Genomic DNA, 24,302 nt, shown 5'->3' on the forward strand with positions numbered 1-24,302 from the left:
CAGTGCCCAAGACAAAAACCCAGGAATCCATATGTGTTCTGAGAAGCATAAGTACACTCCATGTTTTTCCTGTGCTCCAGACTGTGAAAAAGAACAGTGCCTCAGTGTGAAAACAGAAGTGAGATGGGAGGAGATTTGGAAAAACATAATCAAGGCCATCGCAGAGTTTCATTAGAAAAACACACTAAAAAAATTCAATTTCAAAGCAATTTTTTCTGGTTTCCCTGAACGAAGATGGAAAACAGTGAGCAGCTTAGACTGATTCCAATACAAGAGTCAAACAGTGTAGAAGTAAGGTCAGTGACGTTACACCAATTCATTTACTATGAAATACTACAGACAGGGCTGCTGGCGCCTGTGTGAAGGTCATGGACCATATCCTACAGTCCAAGAAAAACTAATGATATTCCAACAGAAGGAGAAGAAGAACAGAGCTTAAAAAAAAAAAAAAAGATAGAAAAGGAAAAAAAAAGAAAGAAAACTTTTGACAAGTACCAGCATCAATTTACAGAGAATTACCGAGGAACAGAAAGACACTGCTCCCTCCAGTGGGCAGCTAGACCCTTCCTCATCACCGGCCTTGACCCCTCTGGTTTAAAAGAACCTGAACAAATAAATCCACTAGAGGGGAAGAAATCCATTTCCAGGGGAGGCAATGTGATCACTCACTCGTGCTGTGATGGGGAAAACATTCTTCTTTTGCAGTGGCCAACTTGGCTACCTGCATAGGGTACCTAGAATTAGAGATTCTTTGGAGTCTTGGTAAAAATCCCTTAAGAGCTGGTTGGTAGGTACATGGGGGATTTGTTTTTCTAAACTTTCTAAATCATGTATGTTTTAGATTTTCCTAATAAAATGTTTTGAAAAATCCTCAAGCACTTACAACTTTTTAAAACAAATGATGACAGTCTAATAATTTAATCTGTCCTCCTTTTCCCCAGAGATATTCCCCCCACTTTTTTTTTTAAAGATTTTACTTATTTATTTGAGAGAGATAGATGAGACAGAGCATAATCATGGAGGGAGGGCAGAGAGAAAGGGAGAAGCAGACTCCCCTCTGGGCAGGAAGCCTGATTTGGGGTTCGATCCCAGGATCCTGAGATGAGGGCCTGAGCCAAAGGCAGCCAGTTAACCAACTGAGCCACCAGGCACCATTTGAAGATACTTTTTAAACCAGAAGTTACCTTCATTAATAAATTGGTTGGGAAAATGTTGGTAATTTTTTATGTGGACCTACTAAATCATCTACTAGGTCCTATATCTAATAACTAAACACAGAAATAAGCTATCAGAAAGAGTTCTGACACTGAAAAGCATGTTCAAAGCCATGCTGGTGAATGAAGGCCAATCCAGTTCATGTCTGGCTGAAGGCAAGGATGTTAGTGTGAGAATGTCTGGCCTGGTTTGTCCTTTAGTCCACTGAGGAATGGCTTTGTGATCATAGATTCCTCAGACTCACACCAAACCTCATACCAGAACCACACAGATAAAAGCATAGTCAGAAAATTGATTAGGCAAATAGACTCTGACCTTGTTCTGCTCAAGTGCAGCTAGGAATGGACCTCCAATTTACTTGGGCTCAAGTAAATGCTCAGAATGGGCTGACAACGTTTTGTAACTGGACACTCAGCTAGAGGCCAAGCCTCCAACGTCCCAGAACTCTTGAGCACCATTTCTTACCCTGACCCTGCCATTGACTCCAGTCGCTGCTACAGCCAATCAGCTCCACATCGGCCTGGACCAGCTCCACGCTGGGGTAGTCTGACAGCACCTCAGGCCCCAATATGGACCTCTAAGCTTTGCTTCAGGGCTTCTCTGACAACGAGATCTGTGATGTCTGTGGAAAGCTGCTTGGCAGTGACATTTGCACAATCCAAAAGTGTTGAACAATTACTACTTGTGAGGATCCATTCACATGGGAGGTTAGAGGTGGACAGAAATAAAGACCACATTGCTGGTGGTAAGTGTGGATCTAGTAGCCACACAATTGGCTCTCACATGTGGTGGACTGGGATGAGGTACAGGTGGAAGGGAGAATGTGGGTGATGTGGTAGCTGTGCACTTGAACCATATGCAGACAATATAATAATAAAGAATGGAGACTTCACTGGCTTTTGTGAACTGCTTTGGAAATCTTAAAAAAATAAAATGATATATTCAGGTTAGCCAACAATCAATTCAAGCACACTGGGAGCTTTAGGTCTCCATGGCAATGTTTGAAAAGCTTTACTGTACAGACTCAGGGAATACTGTCTTGAACATTAAGCCACTGATTTAGTCATCAGATGACAAAGTCAAAAGGAGAGAGAACTGCAAAACCTTAAGAGGTCTCCTATTTCAAAGTTAGGATCCGAATAGAAAAGTTTAAGATCTAAAGACCTGGGACAGGATATACAAGGCTGAGTATACTGAGTCACTAGATTGATTTTAATGTAAGTGAGCAGAACCAGTCTTTTTCCCCTTGGGTAGAAGAGAACACCCTCATCTAGCTAGGAGGGTGAACACCCTCACCCTGAGTCCTGACTTGCAAGGTGATGCCTGTCCTCATCAAAACCTTAACCACTTCCACTCACTACCTCCAGGATAACAGGAGCCAAGTTTTGGCTCAAGTAGGTGGGAAAATATATCCTTGCTCCCATAGGAAGTAGTTTACTGCAGAAACTGAAGGCCCTGGCTATTGCATACAGCCAGGAACCTCCAGATGCTAACAAAAGTGGACCTTGAAGATGCTGGACCAGGGCTGGTGAGCAAAGAATAGAGAAGTTATTGACAGTGGAACACTCTTTCTTGATGCAAGCTGACCTGGCAAAAACATGTGGAGCAATCCACTCCAAGCATGGTTTTGTGAAGCTTGGACAAAATAATGACCTACAATAAATATATTGCTGGAATTTGCCTGGCAAAGCTCTGAGGAAAAAGTTACAAAGCTCAGGCAAGCGGAAATATTAGACTAATCTTTTCTGGTTGTTCACTTAGGATAGATTACAAAAAGTGTTGACCAGCAATTTATAGAGGCAACATGCAATTTCAATTTCTACAAGCACCTATGTTTTCAAAATTTTGCAGGAAACACACATACATGCCACTCTACGTAACTGAATTCCATCAAACTCTTCGTTTTCTGTCATCATCATCAAATGACTGATACTGGCAAATAAAGCATAGTTTGTTCTTAAACAGTGGTGAGTAACTTTAAAAATGTGGTAAAATATACATATATAAAATTTACCATTTTAACTATTTTTAAGTGCTGTATTCAGTGGCATTAAGTACATTCACACTGTTGTGCCACCCCCAGCACCATCCATCTCCAGAAAATTTTCAACCCAAACTGAAACTCTGAACACATTAAGCAATAACTCCACATTCTCCCTCCTTCCAGCCCCTGATAACCTTTACTCTACTTTCTGTCCCTAAGAATATACCTATTTTGAGAACCTCATTAATATGATTCGTGGACCCATCCAGTATTTTCCTCCTTTTTTTAAAAAGATTTTATTTATTTATTTGACAGACAGAGATCACAAGTAGGCAGAGAGGCGGGCAGAGAGAGAGGAGGAAGCAGGCTCTCCACAGAGCAGAGAGCCCGATGCGCGGCTTGACCCCAGGACCCTGGGATCATGACCCGAGCAGAAGGCAGAGGCTTTAACCCACTGAGCCACCCAGGCGCCCCCAGTATTTTCCTCTTAAATCTGATTTACTTCACTTAGCATAATGTTTTAAGTACTTCCATACTTTGGCATGTTTCAAAATTTCATTTCTTTAAAAAATGATGAATAATATTCCATTTTACATATATACTACATGTAGGTTACCAGTTCACCTACTGATTGACATTTGGGTTGTTTCCACCATTTGGCTTTTGTGAATAATGCTTCTAGGGACATTGGTATATACAAGTAACTGTTTGAATCCCTGCTTTCAATTCTTTGGAGAATATACCTAGAAGTGGAATTGCTACAACATGTGATAATTCTGTTTAACTTTTTGAGGAACCACCAAACCGTTTTCCACAGCAGCTGCACCATTTTACGTTTCCACAAGCAAAGCACAAGTGTTCCAATTTTTCCACTCCTCACCAATGCTTACTTTTCTTTTGAGGAAAAAAAAGCATCCTAATAGACAAGAAAAATCAGACATTTTTTACTATTACCCTTCAAATATTTTTTTATCCCTTCCCTCTCTTCTTTCCTTCTAAGCTATCAAATGAATAAGTGATAGACCACAAATACAATTCTGTACTTCAGTGATGCTTTGTTTTTCCAATCTTTTCTTACTGTGCTTCAATGTGGATAGGTTTTTTTTTCTATGTCATTATGTTCACTGCTCTTTTCTTCTATAGTGTCTAATTTGTTATTATATCCAACCAGTGTGTTAATTCTCTAGAAGCTTGAGTTGAGTCCTTTTTAAATCTTCCATTTTTCATCTCATCATTTTCATGTTTTCTCTTAAACTTTGAGTATATGGGACAAAATTCTAATAGATGCACTAACATTTCTGTCTGATAATCCCATAGTCTCTGTCATTTCTGAGTCTGGCTCTTATGACTAATTTTTCTCTTATCATTCATATTTTCCTGATATGCACATGCATATGCATATGATCTGCATATGACTATTCATTTTATGTTGAATTCTAGATATTGTAAATTGTACATTGCTGGGTACCAGACTTTGTTGTATATCTGTATTAGTATTAGACTTTTTCTTTTAGACTTTTACCTTAAGATTAGTCTGATCCTTTCAGGAATGTTTTAGGCTCTTCTAATGTGGTTTAGAATAGCATTTACTTGCAGTACAACTCAGCCCCACTTCAAAGTGTTGCCTTTCTAGGACTTCTACTGAGTTTCATGTATATTCAGCAAGGTCTCTTTACTCTGGCTAGAGGGAATTCAAATGGTTTCCTTTTTCTTTTTAAGATTTTTTTTTAATTTTATTATTTGACAGACAGAGCTCACAAGTAGACAGGCAGGCAGAGAGAGAGCAGGGGAAGCAGGCTCCCCACTGAGCAGAGAGCCCAATGTGGGGCTTAATTCCAGGACCCTGGGATCATGACCTGGGCCAAAGGCAGAGGCTTAACCCACTGAGCCACCCAGGCTCTCCTCAAATGGTTTCCAATCCTATGTAAACTCATTATTGTTTGTCTCACAGCTGACACATAACTGGTCTTTCCTTGGAAGTTGTTCTTGCTCAGATATCTGGAACTTCACTGTCTTCCTGAGTAGATTGATATTAAGGCAAAGACTAAAGGGGATTCCTACAGAGATTGCTTGGGCTTTTTTTGCATAGTCATTCCTCTCAGGTATTCTGCCTCGGTCTTCTTATACTTTCTATAAACTATCTTGGTCTTCTTGACCTACAATCTCTATCTACTTAACTCTGTATGGTTTCCCCTTTCTTAAACATAGCCTTAGAGCTACATGCAAGCAGAAAATCTATATAATGTTAGGTCTTGCCTCATTTGCTTTCATTTTCTCAGGGATCACAATCTTGTTTGGCTCTCGTCCAATGTTCGAAAACAATGATGTCCTATATTTTGTTTAGTTTTGTAGTTGTTTATGTTCAAAAGGTGATTCCAGACTGGCTTGCTCCATAATGGCTGGAAACAGAAGTTCTTGGAAAGTCATTATAGTAACTCAGCTAACGTGTCAGCTCAGGAACAACATCCCATTGTTAGGACACCATCCTCCAGGATATTGTATATATGTGCTAAAGCAACAGCTGGTATATGGTGCCATGTCCCCAACTTCTAGCAATACTGGTCTAAAAAACATGAGGTGGAAGAAGATTGGCCCCCCTCTCCCCGTGACTCTTCATGATCTAAATAACACTTTGTGTTTCCTATTCCCAGTTGTATAGGATTGGATTCTGTTGGATTAATAGTCGTGCATTTGGGTAGGAAAATATTTCCCTAGGGGAAATTGTTGTGCTTCCATTAAACTTGAGGACATTACTGCCACCAGTTAATTGGACTCCTCATGGCAGTAGACCAGCAAACAAAGAAAGGTGTTACCATATTGGAAAGAGTAACTGGCTCTGATCACCATGAGAAGCTAGGTTGCTGATACATAGTGTGTGCAAGGAGGGGTACGCCTGGAACACAGAAGATTCGCTGGGACATTGATGATTCTAGGACTGGGGATGATGAAATGGGCAGTTGCAGCAATCATGGCCTTACAAAGACAACTAAAGCCTCAGAGCCCTCAGAAATGAAGGTCTGTGGGGCACCTGGGTGGCTCAGTGGGTTAAAGCCTCTTCTTTCAGCTCAGGTCATGATCCCAGGGTCCTGGGATCAAGCCCCACATCAGGCTCTCTGCTCAGCAGGGAGCCTGCTCCTCTTTCTCTCTGCCTGCCTCTCTGTCTACTTGTGATCTCTGTCTGTCAAATAAATAAATAAAATCTTTAAAAAAAACAAAAAAGAAATGAAGGTCTGAGTCATCATCTGCCAGGAAAGCAACCTAGATTGGTCAAAGAACTGACTGAGGGCAAGGGAAACCTGAGCAGATAGTGGGAAAGGGAGATGACAGATTACAGACTTGGGAGCTGTTACAAGAGCAGGGATGGTAACTTCTTCCACTAACTTTCCTATATTAAATCTTTGTAGTGTCTGCGTCTGGCTACTACCTCGAAGAAGACTCTGGCCAGACTGGATTAAATGCAGAGCTTAAACTATCTAAAAAATAAAGGGTAAACTCTATAAAAAACCTGTTGTAGTTTAAAAATACATCCTCAGATGCTTTGATGGTCCTTCCTTCAAAAGGAAAACTAATTCCCTTCCCCTTAAGTGTGGACTGTATTTAGTGACTCAGTTCTAAGAAACAGAACATGGTGGAAGCGATAGTGTGTCTCTAGACCTCTGAGACTAAATAAAAGGCATGTGACACACATCTCTCCCCTCCCATCCCCCGCCCCCCCCCCCCCCGCCTGTGCGCACGTGCGCACGCACACACACACACACCTCCAACTATTTCTCCGCCCCCCATTTCATCACTCACTCTGGAGGAAGCCAGATGCCATGTCATACGGACATCTAAGTTGCCCTCAATTATGAGGCTGAAAGAGTGGTTTTGTGCAGCTCCATATGGCACGGTTTCCTTCTGGAGGGCAGGCAGAGTCCTGTGGTATGGCTCCAGAGTCCGCAATCTGGAGGTCTTGTGGGACAAGAATCTGGGGACCAAAGTCTGAAAAGTACTACTGAAAGAGTACCGAAGCCTCCTGCCAACAGCCATGTTATGACACACCTTGGAAATGGTTCTTTCAGCCCCAAATCAAGTTTTCAGATAAATGCAGCCCCGGCTTTAAATACTGGATATAATATCATGGGAGACCATGAGGCAGAACCACCCAGCTAAGCTGATCCTGAATTACCTACCCAGAAACTGTGGATAATAATTGTTTGTTGTAAGATACTACAGTAAGATATTACGTAAGATACTAAGTTTTGGGGTACTCCCTCATGCAGCAATAGGTAGCTAACATAGTGCTGCTTCTGCAGCACATTATATGCTCTTAACTGACTCTTAACTCCAGTCATAGCTACGTGTGACCAGTTCTGCACCCGCTTTGACCAGCCACACCCAGATGTAATCCGAAGCATCCCACCTTAGCCCATGCTGTGCACCTACAGTGGGAATTCTATAAGGGCTCAGCAAAAGGACCTCCAGTACTCTCGTGATGGGTAAATGCTTTCCCTTTCATCCCCCTCAAGCTAGGTTCTGAGTAGATTTCCTCAGAAGATTCCAGTGGGCTTGAATACCACTTGCTCAGCTGTGTCTAACTTGACATGGTTTTCTTCTTTTTACTCTACTCTTTATTATGAAAATTATCAAACATAAGGAGAAGTTTAAAGAATTTTACAGCCAAACCCCTGTATCCATTACCTAGACTGTACAATTAACATTTTACTCTCCCTTCATTATATGTCTATTCATTTATCTATTCCTCTATCTATTAGTTAATCCTATTTTTAATAAGATGCATTTCAAAGTAATTTGCAGGTAACAGACAATTCACTGCTAAATACTTCAGCATGAATATCACTGACTAGAATTCAATATCTCTTTATGATTTTTTTTCTTTTAAGGCAAAATTTACATTCAATGAAATGCAATAATTAAATTGCATTAAAGTGCACCATTAAATAATTTTTGAAAAATAAATTTGCCTGTGTAACCCAAACCCTCTGAAGATAGAGAGCACTCCCTCATGCCCATTTTCTGTCCATCCCCATTTAAAGACACACCTACCACTGTTTGGATTTTTCTTCATTGTAGATTGCCTGTTCTAGAACTTCATATTAATGGAAACATATAGTACTCTTGTCTGTAAATGGAAACACATAGTACTTCCTTCACCCAGCATATTTTAATATTTATCTCTACATTGTAGCAAGAGTCCCCTTTTTGGGGCACCTGGGTGGCTCAGTGGGTTAAGCCTCTGCCTTCAGCTCAGGTCATGATCTCAGGGTCCTGGGATTGAGCCCGGCATCAGGCTCTCTGCTCAGCGGGGAGCCTGCTTCTCTCTCTCTCTCTCTGCCTGCCTCTCTGCCTACTTGTGATCTCTCTCTGTGTGTCTAATAAATAAATTTTTAAAATTTTTTTAAAAAGAGTCCCCCTTTTTACTGCCAAGCAGTACTTCACAGCATGAACAAAGCAGTTTACTTATCCATTCTGTAAGTATGCTGGTTCTAGTCTTTTATTATTATAAATAGTGCTGCTATGAGCATTATTATATAAGGCTGTTTGTATCTTCATATTTGATATTTGCACTGAGTAAACATCTAGGAAAGGAATTGCTGGGCCACGGAGATAGGTGTTTCATTTTACAACAAACTGCCAGACCTCTCTAAAGCGGGTGCAGAATTTTACAGTCCTACCAACAATTTACGAGAGCTCCAACTGCTCTACAGACTCGCCAACATCTGTTGCAACCCATCTTACACTTTAGTCATTCTAACAGACATTCAGCAGGTTTCTAATCTTAATTTCCCCAATGACTAGTGATATTGGGCACTTTGCCATGTGCTTTTCGCTCCCCTGTGTATTGCAAGTGCAATCTTGTATTGGTTTTTTCCACCTTCCCTGTTTCACTCCCTCATTCCTCACTCCTGGTGCCTAGTATTTCTTCTCAAATAAACTACCTCTTTATGATCCCTTGTCTTGACTTTACTTCAGGGATATCCAGGCTAAGATATCAGGAAAAGCTGAAGAGCTAAAAGGATACAGCTCCATCCTCTTCCCATTCCTGTGAAAATAGAAAAGGGGATGCTTCTTCATTCTGGTGAAACTTCACCCCTCCTATGTTACTAGATGGACTTCCACGTGATTGGGGGGGGGGGGTCCAGAAAAATGCACCTATGACTGGGAGTATTCTATACTGACCAAAGGCAGATAGGTTTCTAACGATTTCACAACTAAAGAAAACTTCTGTCTTTCAACTTTCTATTGTCACTGTTAGAATCACTAAGATGGTCCTTCACACTCAGTTCAAACACAAGAGACACTGGTCTAAGAAACAGGCAGAGAAATGGCTTAGAAAACAAAATTCTTCTTCTATTCATCACTTGGGCCTCACAGGAGACCCAGACTGGCCTTCACATGGTGGACGCCACCTTTCCTCAGCACCCAGAGTACCCTTAAGTACCTGTTACTCTCCCGTATTCAAGCCCAAGAGAACAAGGTGAGAGAGAAGCCCCCCTCCACTCACTTTCTCCTTCAGCCTGCCTTATGCTTCCATTCAGCCCCAACAACAGGAAAAAAAAATACTAAAGTTTAACTGAGGTTTCTAGACTTATATACAGAACTACCATCCGGAAGAGTGTCTTAGCACACATGCATTCAATAACTTTTGGTTGAAAAATAATGAATGTAGATGTGAACAAATGTGTATTTAAATAATAGGACAAAATGGTATATGGTAAACATACACATGTTTACCATATTGTCTGTATCTCAGAATATTGTCTGAGACAATATCTCAGAGATATTGTCTGTATCTCAGAATGATACAAAAGAGCAAGTTCCATAGGGAGGTCCAAATATGGAAAAGAAAAACACATGCTGCTCCCACCCTTCAACTGGTTTGGGGGCCATCAAACCTGCAGCCTCCCTACTCCCAAATATGCCTGAGAGACCCACATCAGTACCAGAGGTTCTGAGGAAGACAGACATACAGGTGATGGCAGGCATGGGTGGTGGCAGCTAGGGGACACTTGCACTCCTGCCACCCCAGTCCTCTGAGGAAGGGGTACACTTTGGACTCTGCAGGCTGTGACCACACCGCCCAGTTGGTCCATAGGGGTCATGGTCACAAAGCCACCAAAACGAAGCAGGAAGAGGCTTCACCTCTTACAGGGGACCTGGAAGCAGCCTCAGCTTGCGTGGCAATTAACAGCAGCTTGAAAAATAACTCTCAGGGTGGACGGCTGTGAGGCCCTGCCATGCAGATGCCTCTAGAAACATGTGGCACAGTGGGGTCAGGGGGTCAGGGGATGGTTGGGGTGAAAGGCATGGAAAGCATACCATTTTCTCAGTGACAGCAGAAAAGGAGGAGGAAGAGGCCAGTAGGCAAAGCAATGGATATGTTCAAACTGAGATGTGCTGTAAGTGTAAAGTGTACACTGGACTTCAAAAACTTAGTACAGGGGCGCCTGGGTGGCTCAGTGGGTTAAAGCCTCTGCCTTCGGCTCACGGCTCACGTCATGATCCCAGGGTCCTGGGATCAAGCCCCGCATCGGGTTCTCTGCTCAGCATACTTGAAATCTCTGTCAAATAAGTAAATAAATAAAATCTTAAAAAAAAAACTTAGTACAAAAAAATGTAAATTACCTCAATTTTTATACTGATTACATGTTAAAATACTATGTTTTATATATTGTGTTAAATAGGATTTTAAAAAATTTTAATGGAGGAAAGCAGTGGTCAGGAATGGATGTAAAAGATTTGTGAAAGATGAAAAATCTGAATCGAGCCTTGAAGGGTAAGTAGGATTGATGTGGTGGGAGAAAAGGGAAGCAGCCTCAGAAAGAAGATCCAGCCTGTAAAGACCTGAATTCTTTCTGATGACCCTCTTCCTGGCTGAAGTTAACTTTCATTGTAACACTGAAAAGGTCAGGGACATTATAATCGAAGATTTAGATTTAAACCCCCCTTTCACCATTGATTAGTGCTAGACAAATCAATATATCTGAGACTCCAATTTCTCAATCTGAAAGCAGGTGTCAGAAAACCTCTACCTCACATGATTGCGGAGACATGTAAATTAGATAGTATGCTTTATTATGAAGCATCTCGAAATAGATCATTCTCACTTCTTTCCAGTATTTCAGAATCAGCACATCTTCCCAACACTTTAGTTCAAAAGACCTGTGTTTCTCCTTCAATGTTCATGTGTGGTAAGGGAGGCCTGTGTATTTCAATACATTTTCATATGCCTCACTCCCCTTTCAAAGATAGCACACTCTTCTTGTTGACTTTGAGGTGGCCATGGTAGAGACAGTAGGGTATCTGCAGAAGAAAATGGCCATGTGCCATCTTCCTGAATTTCCTGCTCAATGAGTGGCAGCCCCACCCATCCAGGTGAGCAAGCTAACACCTAGTAGTTCCCCTTGTAACATTCCCTCTATCCCCACACCAATCTGTGAATGAGCACTACCCATTCTGCCTGTCAAATGTCTCTCACTTCTCTGGATGCCACCCAAGTCTAAGCTTTCAGCTTTGCCCAAACTATTGCAATCATCTCCTATATGGTTCTATCCCTGACTGTTGCCCAACTCCCTACAATCCATTGTGCATTCCCCAGCCAAAGTGATTTTCTCAGTATTAAGGAAAAAGCATTCGGTCGTGCACCATTCAGTCTGCTGTTCGATGTAAGGTTTTTGTAGATGTCCTTTGTTAGGTTAAGGGAGTTCCCTTCTGTTCCAAGATGTCGAAGTCATGAATGGATGTCAAATCCTGTCCAATGCTCTTGATATTGTATATTATAGGAACTCTGTCTGTTACCTAAGTACTGAAGGAAATTAGCCAAATGGGAGATAGAGTTGGAAGGAGAGAGCAGGATGGTATTGTCTAAAATAATGGGGTGTATTATGGCCTGGTAAAAGGGAAACAAACAGAGACCATCTTGCAGTCTCTGCTGCCTCCATGATTCAAAGGCAACTGGGTACATAGCATGCATCTGAAACAACTGATTCCATCTCGGTCTGTAGTGGACAACTGGGATCCATTCTTCCACCCTGGGATGCCCCTAGGAAGTTTTGGTTAGTATTCATTCCGTCTGCCTTGCTGTCCTTCAACAAACAGCAATTATGACATCTCCAACATAAAATTGGGGGTGCAGATTACTTACTATTTACAGGCAGTCCTTCTAATTAGCTATTAAGCTTTAAGTACCAAACCCCAATGCCAATCTACTCATCAGAAGACAATTAATTAAACTTGACTTTCTCATTAGACACCTACAGGTTTCCTAAACTTTCATTCAGGTCATGGATTCCATGTGATGAATGTCATCTTAAAATTTATTCCATCAGTCAGATCACTGTATTTTATGCCACAGAATGGGAGAAAATATTTGCAATACATACATCTGACAGAGAACTTGTATGCAGAATACATAATGAACTAATGTAATTCAACTATGAAGACAGAAACCAATTAAATATAGGCAAAATATTTGAAAACACACTTCACAAAACAAGATATATTAATGACCAGCAAACATATGGGAAGACCTCAACATCATTAGCCATTAGGAAAATGCAATTTAGGGATGCCTGGGAAGCTCAGTTGGTTAAGTGCCTGCCTTCAGCTCAGGTCATGGTCCCAGGGTCCTGGAATCAAGTTCTGCATCAGGCACCCTGCTCAGTGGGGAGCCTGCTTCTCCCTCTGCCGCTACCTGCTGCTCCCCCTGCTTGTGCTCTCTCTGTCTCTCTCTTTGACAAATAAATAAAATCTTAAAAAAAAAAGAAAGAAAAAGAAAATGCCAACTAAAACCAAAATGAAAAAAAAAAAAATGAGGTCCTACTGCACACCCACTAGAATGATCAAAATGAAAGAGATAGACAATATTAAGTGTCAGTGAGGAAGTGGACCCCTGGAACTCTCACATATTGCTGGTAGAAGTGTAAAACATTACTGCTACTTCTGAGAACATTTGATAGTTTTCACAAATTTAAACATATACTCACCATATTACTCAGTAATTCTACTTCGGGTTTTTATTCAAAAGAAATTAAAATACGTATCTACACATGTCTGGCTGGTTCAGTTGGGAAAGCATGTGACTCTTGTTCTTGGTGTTGTGAGTTTGAGCCCCACTGGGTGTAGAGCTCACTTAAAATAAATAAATAAATATACATATATATGTATATCTATTTGTATATGCATATATATTCACACAAAGACTTATACACATATGTTCATAACAGCTTTTTCAAAATATATACAACACCCTCCAAACCAGAAACAACACGAATGACCATCAACACGGGACGGATAAACAAACTGTGGTATATATAACTCAGGAATTAAAAAAAAAAGAATCAACTGATACATGACACATAAATGAATCTCAAAAGCATTATGATAAATGAAAGAAGCCTTTCACATTCCATTTATATGAAATTCTAGCGAACTCAAACTTTTCTATAGTGACAAAAAAACAGATCAGTGGTTGCCTGGAGTGGGAAGAGGGAAGATTTACTGAATAGGATATAAGAGAATTTAGGGGAGTTATGGAAATAACTGGATTTAGGTGGTGCTTACATGGCTGTACACATTTTTTAAAACCCAACAAACTATACACTTAAAATGAGAGCATTTGATTGGACATAAATTGTACTATAAGATTCATTGTTAAAAATAATAAAACACGAGCTCCTAAAATGCTCAGTTAGCTGCCCATTTTCACCTGAGACCTAGGGTTGCAAAGGCGGCCTCTACTATCCTGAGACCCCTCCAGGCAAACACGTCCCTGGCTCCCAGGCCATCATGAGGTCTCTTACCACAGGTGGAGAGGACTAGCCTCATGTGAACCCAACATGGGGCTTGGATCACATGCTGGCCTGAGGGCCCTCTGTACTCCCCTCACCCTCAGATCCCACTTCACTTTCTCAGGGGAATGAAGGGTACTTCCTCCCAAGCAGGGAGCTCAGTGGTCTCAGGAGGAAGGGGAGGAATAGAAGATATCCTTGTTCTGTTTACAACTCATTCACGGATGACTGTCATGGTTTATTGATGACTCACACCGAGCTGAACATTGGGTTAGGAGTTTTCCACCTATCATGTTCAATTCTTGTCCTAACCCTAAGAATGACTCCTTCTATTAGGCCAGTTTAGAAGGAAGCAGAGAAGCTAAGAAACTGTTCCAAGCTTTCAGAGCTAGTAGATGGCAGAGCTGAACCCAAGCAGCATGATGTCAAAGCCTTGTTTTTCACCACCACCCTGCCTTTGCTTGTGAGCCAGCTCTGCTTCCGATTGCTCATGTCTGTCCTTCCCCTCGTCACCCTGCCCGAAGTGCACACAGCTGGGGGCAGGCCCAGAGGACAGTGCTCTGAACAAACAGGACCCAGGCCCAGAACGCGGAGTCCTGTTCTCCCTGCTCCAGCTACATCAAGAGAGTCCAAAGTTTAGACTTACATTAAGTCATTTTCTCTATAATTCAAATACAGAAGTACTTTTGAGAGCCACACAGCATTCCGGCTATTCCTGTGTGCTATAAATATGTGATTTATGAGGAAAATGGGTACTCTGTGTCACATTCAAACTGAGAAATATCTGAAAGAAAGGAGAAAAAGATCCCATCCTATTGAGTATTGAAAAGTATGGAAAAATACTTACAGTGTGTCATAAGAGTAAATAGGCACGTAAAAACAGCTTCTGTTTGGAAGTGCAAATCAAATGTTAATGTGGCCTTGAGTTTATTTCAAGTATTTTTCATGAAGCATTTTCATTTTCACAACTCAGTAAGTCCCCCATATTAAACCAGAGTCAAATGATTTTAGATGTCTACTTGTAAACCCTTAAGATCAATGCATTCAACTCCCTTTGTAAAGAAGAAATACACTGCAACTGTTCTTTGAAAACAGATTATCATGGCATATAGGTCATTTGTCACTAAAGAACAGGATCCTTGAGGGTAGAGTCGCGGACTGATTTTTCTTTGCCTTGCACAAAGCTCAGTGTGGGGTGGATGCCTCATTTTTCTTGGCCCAACGCCCCTTTCTCTCAGGAGGCAGGAGTCCTCTCCACTGGGAAAACTCCCTCCCCACCTCTGAGTCAAGTAAGAGTGGCCAAACCCATCCCCCTGACCACACCCAGGAGAAACCCATCCCCCCAGGGTCTCAACGTGTCCTGTCCCAAGATTCTTCACGCTTCCACTAAAGAAAGAGCGCGAACAGGGGCTCGAGAGCCCAGGAGTGGCTGGCAGTTGTCTTACTGGCTGAGAGGGGAAAGTCAGTTTGAGAGAAAGATCCCTTAAGGGCTTTCTTCTCTGAGTGGGGATGCCCCGCAGACACCAACTGGGTGCCTTCCAGGGAGTTGGTTACATGTGGGATCACACAACACAGACAAGGCCATGTTGATCTGAAGGCACCTGTGGTCTACTTTCTTTCTTCTCAGATCCAAGTTAAAATCACAAAATCAAAGCATTCTTAGCTGCCATTTATAAACAAGGAGCCATACTTTCCATCTTCTATTCTGCCTCAAGTACCTGAGAGACATTTCAGGCCATTCCTATCATGTAATCCTCCCAACAACCCTACAGGGGAAGGAGGCTACTATTATCATCCTCCTTTAACAGACACAAACCAAACCAAACCGGACACTACTTTGAGATCTTTAGTAACTTGCCCATATTCACACCATCACTACTAGCCTTCTGCCCTTACTCCGAGGGCAGCTGCAACACTGCCTGGTCTAGATTTGGACTCCTCCTAACCATTCCTGTGTAGGCATGAATTACAAAAACACATCTAAACTAAAAGCCTGGTACAAATGTTCTCATTTGTTAAAAAAAAAAACATGGAACTAGCAAGTGGGAAGCTGAACCCAGAGTTTAGAGTGGACCCAGCAAGCCCATCAAACTGGAAATTTCATTCACACACAGTATTTATTGATCCCACACATGGGCACCAGCGAGGTCAGCCGAGAGCAAAACTAAGGAAGAGCCTTAGATTTTTACAGAACGTGCCTTTATGAAAACACTTTTTTCTACTGTGGTGAATATATATATATATATATATATATATATATATATATATATATCACCATTTAAGCCTTTTATTTGTTTATTTAAGCAGGCTCCCCACTCAGGACCGGCCCAACATGGGGCTCCATCTCACAACCCGAGCCAAAATCAAGAGTCAGACACTTAACCAACAGCACCACGGAGACACCCCACCATTTTAACCCTTCTAAAGTGGCACTGCAGTGGCATTAATATACTCACATTGCCGTGCAACCGTCCTCACCATCCATCTCCAGGACTTTTTCATCTTCCTAAACTGAAACTGCATGCCCATTAAACATTAACATTTCCATCCCACCCCCAAGCCCCTAGCAGCCATCCTTTTACTTTGTCTTTATGAACTTGACTACTCTGAGTTTCTCATATGGTAGAGTATATGGTAGAGTATATGTGGTAGAGTATATGCTTTCAGTTTTCAACTCCTCCAAGTACTTACTGAAACTGACTACCTGTCCAGCACTGTGCTAGGCTTTATGAGGGGAATATATAAAACATGAGCTCCAATTCCTGCCACAGAGATCATTATACAGCTGACCCTTGTACTGCACAGGCCCATTTATATGTGGATTTTTTTTTTATTAATACGGTACTGCAAATGCAATTCTCTTCCTTGTGGCTTTCTTAATATTTTTTCTCTAGCTTACTTTATCAGAAAAATATAGTATATAATACACATAACATACAAAATATGTGTCAGTTGACTATGTTATTGCTGAGGCTTCTAGTTTGCAGCAAGCTATTAGTAGTTAAGGTTTGGGGAAATCAAAGTTACTTGCAGATTCTCAACTCTGAGGAGGATGGTCAATGCCCCACCCCCTATGTTGTTCAAGGGTCAGCTGTAGTTGAGCTGTGAAGGCAAGCCTCACTTCTAAGAAACGATGGAAATGTTTACCTGCAAGATACCAACTGGAGGACAGGAGCAATTTAGGGGAGAGATCCTAATAAGTTGGTGTAGCCTAAGAAAGCTTCATAGGAGTGGTGACTTGAGGAATAAGAATGAAGTTTGGTTGGGCAGAGAGGAAGGTTCTGGACTGACAAAATCATTCACATATCCAGGCAGGCTGGATCTTCCCAAACAGCCATAGCCAAAGTCAATGGGCGACAGCATTCTGATCCAGTGTCTCCGAGGTCAGGATGATAAACCCTAGGTCTGTGAATCAGACTTCTGGTTGTATCCCCAAGACACACATGCAATGGTTTCCTTTTCTCGTATTGCAAAAGAGACACAAAAGAAAACCAAAGGTTCCTTGTTGTTATTATTCTTTGTAATTATCTCAGAAAATAGCCAAACCAGCTCTTTTGTGCAAGTCTGTCTTTTTACTTTGGCAAAAGGAATTGGTAAGGACTTCTGAAACTTGAGTGGAATGTCTTTACAGCAGGGTCGGGTGCCATCAATGCTAACCACAGCTGGGGACTCAGTCCCCTGGAGTTGTGGTGAGTGAGATAAGCCTCCAGATGCTCACTCTAACCAGTCCCACAGGCCATTTAAACAAGCAGTCTGGGGGTGCCTGGGTGGCTCAGTCATTGAGCATCTGCCTTCAGCTCAGGTCATGGTCCAGGGTCCTGGGATGGAGCCCCACATTGGTCTCCCTGCTCAGCGGGAAGCCTGCTTCTCCCTCTCCCACTCCCCCTGCTTGTGTTCCCTCTCTCTGTGTGTCTCTCTCTGTCAAATAAATAAATAAAATCTCTTAAAAAATAAAAATAAACAAGCAGTCTGCAACACCACCCCAGCCCTGCCAGCACTTTGAGCAAACAGCCGAAGGAGCAGCACCCAAGAGAGAACTTTCTGAGCATAACACTCACTAGGGACACCGTGTAAGAACAGGAAGGCCTGCATCATTGCATCATATCCCTTTGTCTTTTCTTGTCTGTTATTTTTCCCCTTTAAGATATGGTTGTAAAAAAAAAAAGTAGTCCTTACTTTAGACATAAACATTCCTTAGTGTGTCTCACAGCATATAGGTTTGATTCTGACTGTACATTTGATTCTAACTGTATGTAGATTAACAAAAATTGCAAATGTGGGGCCAAGTGAAGCAGCCAGAAAGTGTACCACGGGCCTTCATGAGGAATTTTACAATGCTAAGAACAGCGGGTTAAGCCTCTGCCTTCAGCTCGGGTCGTGATCTCAGGGTCCTGGGATCGAGCCCCTGCATGGGGCTCTCTGCTCAGCAGGGAGCCTGCTTCCTCCTGTCTCTCTGCCTGCCTCTCTGCCTACTTGTGATCTCTCTCTCTCTCTGTCAAATAACTAAATAAAATCTTAAAAAAAAAAAAAAAAGGAAAATTGTAGCAAGCGGGTCCAGCAAGCCTCCCATAGTCATAGGCTTGGTGTAGTCCATGGTGAATGAACCCACATGAACAAAACAGAATACAGGATGGGGAACCAATGGATTCTGAAAAGGCATTAAAATTCTGAGATAAATCCTTGTATGATTTCCTCCTAACAGTGCTGAGAACCAGAAACCAATGTCTAATGCCTCCCTGAGTATCCCCTTGGAGGAGCTGCTACCAATGTTTTCCTCTTGTTGCAGGGACCTGGAAAAGGCCACTCTGGGGATTGCTACTTTCTAGAGGAGTACCTGGGGGTGTTGCTGTCTGAGCAACAGCCTAGTCCCAGGTATACCGAAGCAGGTAACAGGTGTCAGGGAGACGGGGGAAACTACAAACCATGTTGGAGCTGCTTATTACTAACCTATCGCCCATTCTCCTGTTTATTACTTTCTGCTACATATTGAACAGGTTGAATCTCCAAAAAATCTCAGTTCTCACCCACAAAACTGCAATAGTCCAATTGGCCTACTGGTCTCCAGAATGTTCTCTTCAAACACATTTCCCCTACTTCCCCAAAGCATTATACTTAAAATGCAAATCTTACTATTAACGCAGTTGCTTAAAACTTCCTCCAGGATAAACTTCAAACCTAGTTCACTGTGTTTCAAGCAAAAAGTAATGTGCATATATACGTAATTGCAGTGAGAACATAGAGTTTCAACAATATGCTTACATAATCACATCAGTCTTCAAGCAAAAAGCCATCCAGGAAAATAAGCATGAAGTCTATGTTAACATGGTTTCTAACATTAGATGACAGAAAATGATAAAGATAAAAAATGAGAAAGTTGGGTCTGAAAAAACCAAGAGGTGAGGACTGAAAATAGTCCACTATGTGGGAATAACTTTTGTTACAACTGTAATTACAGATGTAAAATGAAGACATTATATGAAGGACACACATTCATAGTTAACAAATTAAGCCTCTTCATTTTGGCATGCATTTCTTTCTTACTCTCTCTGCCGCCCCAGCCCTGCTTCTTGTGATCACCTCTCAGACCACCTGCATTTAGCTCTTGTCTCATCACTGCATTTGTGGGAGCCCCAGCTAAGAAAGTAGGTATCAGAGTCACTCTAGAGAGTAGAAGCTTGGAACCTCAGAACGTCCAAACCTGAGGGTGGGATTGGAACTAGATTACCTAGCCCTCTGGTGGTAACAAGGACGGCATTTTTACTGGTAAGGGCGTGATGATAACCCTTGCTGCGCTGTAACTGAAGGATAAAGATTCTCAATCGTAATGGACTAGGTGAGGAACAGATGAAAGGGGAAATGTTGGTTTATTCAGTAGCTTTGGCTGATCCTATAACATACCTACACCTAGAAGCAGCTAGCCTGATACACCATTAGAACAGTCTATTAAACTATCAGCTAAGGTGTCATTTGGTGAAAGATATCCCATAAGGATAGGTCACTGCCCTCTAGGGTAAATTTTATGCATTAAATCAATGGTATGTGGGTCTATTTCCCCAATAACTAGAATATATGGATTCTCAACACTGTATAAGCTTTCAAGCACCACAAAACCTGGATCCATATTGTGTCTATTAGTATGGGTATTATAAGTAGCTAGATCAAATGAAATCTTGCCACTTGTAACAACATGGATGGAGCCAGAGTATCCTGCCAAATGAAATAAGTCAGTCAGAGAAAGACAAATACCATGCGATTTCATTCATATGTGGAATTGAAGAAATAAAATAAATGAACAAAGAAAAAAAGAGAAAACCAAAAAATAGACTCTTAACTACAGAAAACAAATTGATGGTTACCAAAAGGGAGGTGGGTGTGGGGATGAAGGAAACAGGTATGGGGATAAAGAGAACACTTACTATGATGAGCACTGAGTGATGTATAGAATTGTTGAATCACAGTACTGTATATCTGAAGTTAATTTAACACTGCATATTAACTACACTAGAAATAATAAATAAATAAATAAATAATTTTTTTTAAAAGATAGGTAGATCCTACCCTTTTCCCCAATCCTCAGCTCTTCAAACTACCTTCTATTTTTTTTTTTTTAGGTCAGCTAAACTGTAGGCAGCTGCTAACCACTGCTCCCATTCCCCACTCCCACAAAAAGAGTAATTTTCCTAGGTAATATGCCCCATCCCATTGCCCATTCCTGCAACTCTGTTCCCCAAGTTCCAGGTTTGATTTTTCTTGGCAAACTTTTCTTCCTCCCTCCCTTCCTCTCCTTTCTTCCTTCCCCCTTTTCCTTCAGATTCTGCCAAGATGCGTACAATTAAGAAAAAACTAAATAATCCAGGTAATCAGGACAAAAGAAAAATAAAAGATTAGCACAAAGAAAAGTTGACACTATTATGAGTTGAATTGTGTACCCCCACTGCAAAAAAAAAATGTTGACATCCTAATCCCAGGTAGCTGGGAATGTGACCTTATTTGGAAATAGGATGTTTGCAAAGGTAATCAAAAGAAGACAAAGTCATTAGGGTGGGGCTTAATCCAATATGACTGGTGTCTTTATTTTTTTTTTAAGACTTTATTTATTTATTTATTTATTTATTTGAGAGAGAGCACTCACCACATGAGCTCTAAAGAGCAGGGCTGAGGGGGACAGGCAGAGGAAGAGGGAGAAGCAGACTCCCCACTGGGCAGGGAGCCCTATATGGGACAATCCCAGGATCCTGGAATCGTGACCTGAACCAAAGGTAGACATTTAACCAACTAAGCCACCCAGCCACAGCTAATTTTAATTTTTATTTTTAAAAGATTTTTAAGTAATCTGTATACCCAATGTGGAGCCCAAAACCCCAAGATCAAGAGTCACATGCTCCACCAACTGAGCCTGCAAGGTGCCCCCAATATGACTACTGTCTTTATAAGATGAGGGAAACTTAGACACACAAGGAGAAGGGCATGTGACAACAAAGGTAGAGACTGGAGGACATAGCTGGAAGCCAAGGATGGCTGGCCACCACCAGAAGCTAGGAATAGGCATGGAAGGATTTTCCCTACAGGTTTTAGACAGACTGGCCCTGATTTTGGACTTAAAACCTTCCATACTGTGAATAAATTCCTGTTGTTTAAACCACTTAGTTCATGGTTATTTGTTAGAGAACCACTAAAAAACTAATAGAGTAGGCATTCATTATATATTTGACTCTTAGTCTCTTCCTAGTAGCTGAAGCAAGGAAACAGTTTGTTACATGATCCACAGTGCCCACAGGATTGGGGGATACAGAGCTTTTCATGACACTGAGAGTTCGGAGAATGGTCTCCACTGGGTCCTACCAAAAAAAAAAAAAAAAACCCCACTGGGAATCAATGGACACTATAATGGATGACATCATGACACCAGCCCCAATAATAAATTTTATGCAGCTATTTCCTACAAGGGGAGTATCCAGGAATCAGAAATGAAGAAGAAGACAGTATTACCAACTTTACAGAAATAAAAAGGACTATAAAGGAATACTAGATATAACTGTCTACCAATACATTAGGTAACTTGGATGAAATGGACAAATTCCTAGAAAGATATAAACTACCAAAACTGACTTGAGAAGAGATGATCTGAGTAAATCTAAACAAATGAAAAGATTGAATTAGGAATCAAAACACTGTTCATAAAGCCCAGGCCCAGATGGTTTCCCTGTGGAATTCTACCAAACATTTATTTTTTTTTAAAGATTTTTAATTTAGTTTATTTGAGAGAGAGAGAACAAGCAAGCACAAGGAGGGGAAGGGCAGAAGGAGAAGCAGACTCTCCACTGAGTAGGGAGCCCAACATGGGGCTTGAACCCAGGATCCTGAGATCAGGACCTGAGCCAAAGGCAGACATTTAACAGACTGAGCCATCTGGGAACCCCTCTACCAAACATTTAAAAAAGAATACCAATTCTTCACAAACTCTTCCCAAAAAGAGAAGAAGAAGAAATACTTTTCACCTCATTTTACGAGGCCAGTATTACTTGGTCACCAAAACCAGACAAAAACGTCGCAAGGAAACTATAGACCGAATGCACATATAAAACCTACCAAAAGAGTATGTTCCAAGTACACAGCTCTATAATTTTATGCATTTGAGGTAATCTCCATAAACAGTTTTCTCATGATGGGTTTTTGGTAAGGTCAAACAGCAGATTTCAAGGCTATAATCTTTGGGAAGCATCTGGGGAGTAAATATTCTGTGTTACCAACGAAATGCAGATCTTTATACTTTGCCAGCTTCTAGAACAGGGAATAGAAATGAGATCTTCTGACGAAAACTAAATGTTATTTATTTATTGTTAAATGGATGACAAAAGTTAGGGGAACTGCCGCTACCAAAGCAAGAACTAAAGAGCATTTCTCTTGCTGCAACTTGAACAAAGAACATGGGACAAAGAAGAGTTATTAGATAGTTGACATATATTTTATAATTTATTTAAAATTTAATTTAAAATGACAAGAAAGAGATTCTAACTCATAAGAAAGTTCAAGCATCGACTCCAACACAGAAAAGGCAGGCTCTATTTCTCTGGACTTCAAAAATAAATTCAAAATGCATCTTGGCTAGGATAACAAACATGTAATTCCAGAAGTCCAAATCCTATACTTTTTCAAGTCTTGCTTAAATGTTGCCAGTTTTTTTTAAAAAAAGTGTAGCTGTTTTCAAATTAGTGTGGCACCTGAATGTTTCCTCTTACATCATTTTCCATTTTCTTCTTAGAGTTGCATTTGTCCTACTATCTTACTGAAGTGTAATCTTTTTGAGGGCAGGAACAATCCCTCGAATCTCCAGACTCCTACTCAGGTTTAAAACAGTGCTTTGCTCATAACCAGCACTTACTACAAAATGTTCCATGAACTAATGAAACTATCATGTATCTCATTACATGGTCAGCCTAAAGCCAAATGGATTTTTAAAGTATTCAAAGTAATAAAGCCTCCTGTTAAAAGGATTGCCAAATATAATAATCCTTCAAAATATGTTTATGAATTAAGCCACAAATAAGAGATGACTTAGCCAGATTCATTGATACTAGTTACTGCTCTTGTAATCAATGTCCACAGAGTTAAATGTCCCTCTGAGAAGAAAAAGGTCAACCTAATAGTTTGCCTTCACATTGTAAAATTATCTCTTTTAAGACACCCAACCAGTTTTTTCTGAAACCATTCTTGGAATGGTAAGGAGAAACTCCATTAATGGACAGTGACACTTAGACATTGTTCTAATTCATAGAAAAAAGTGAGGTTGAAAAAAAATTACTTGAACCAAAACATGTACATCAGATTATAATATTGTGATCCATAATTCCCTGTCCTCCTTTTAAGAGAATTATATAATCTCTGCCCATCATTATATGACCTGCAAGGTTTCTTTTTTTTTTTTTTTAAAGATTTTATTTATTTATTTGACAGAGAGAGAGATCACAAGTAGGCAGAGAGGCAGGAGGAAGCAGGCTCCCTGCAGAGCAAAGAGCCCGACTCGGGGCTCGATCCCAGGACGCCGAGATCATGACCTGAGCCGAAGGCAGCAGCCCAATGAGTACAATTTCTGGCCCCATTGACAGCAAGCTTTGCCATGTGACTCGCTTAGGCCAATAAAATGTGAACAGAATGGGGAGGCGCAAATGTCAGCTGTTTTAAGAGCACCATGTGCCAGCAGTGTATAAGAGTCGGCTGTAAGATTTCCAGAAATTTGGCAAGTCACTTGTGACTTGTTAAAAGTAGCTTGAAATCAGCTGCGGTAGGAGTATTTACAACATGGACATAGCAAA

At 41.1% G+C, this 24,302-nt stretch overlaps 1 protein-coding gene across 1 annotated transcript in view; it reads right to left on the bottom strand.

The window, feature by feature from the left end:
* AGGF1 (angiogenic factor with G-patch and FHA domains 1) overlaps positions 1-24,302 on the bottom strand; it is a 123,967-nt gene that overhangs the window by 38,385 nt on the left and 61,280 nt on the right. The window lies entirely within an intron of this gene.

This window comes from Meles meles, chromosome 3, assembly GCF_922984935.1.
Source record: "Meles meles chromosome 3, mMelMel3.1 paternal haplotype, whole genome shotgun sequence".
Taxonomy (NCBI): Eukaryota; Metazoa; Chordata; class Mammalia; order Carnivora; family Mustelidae; genus Meles; species Meles meles.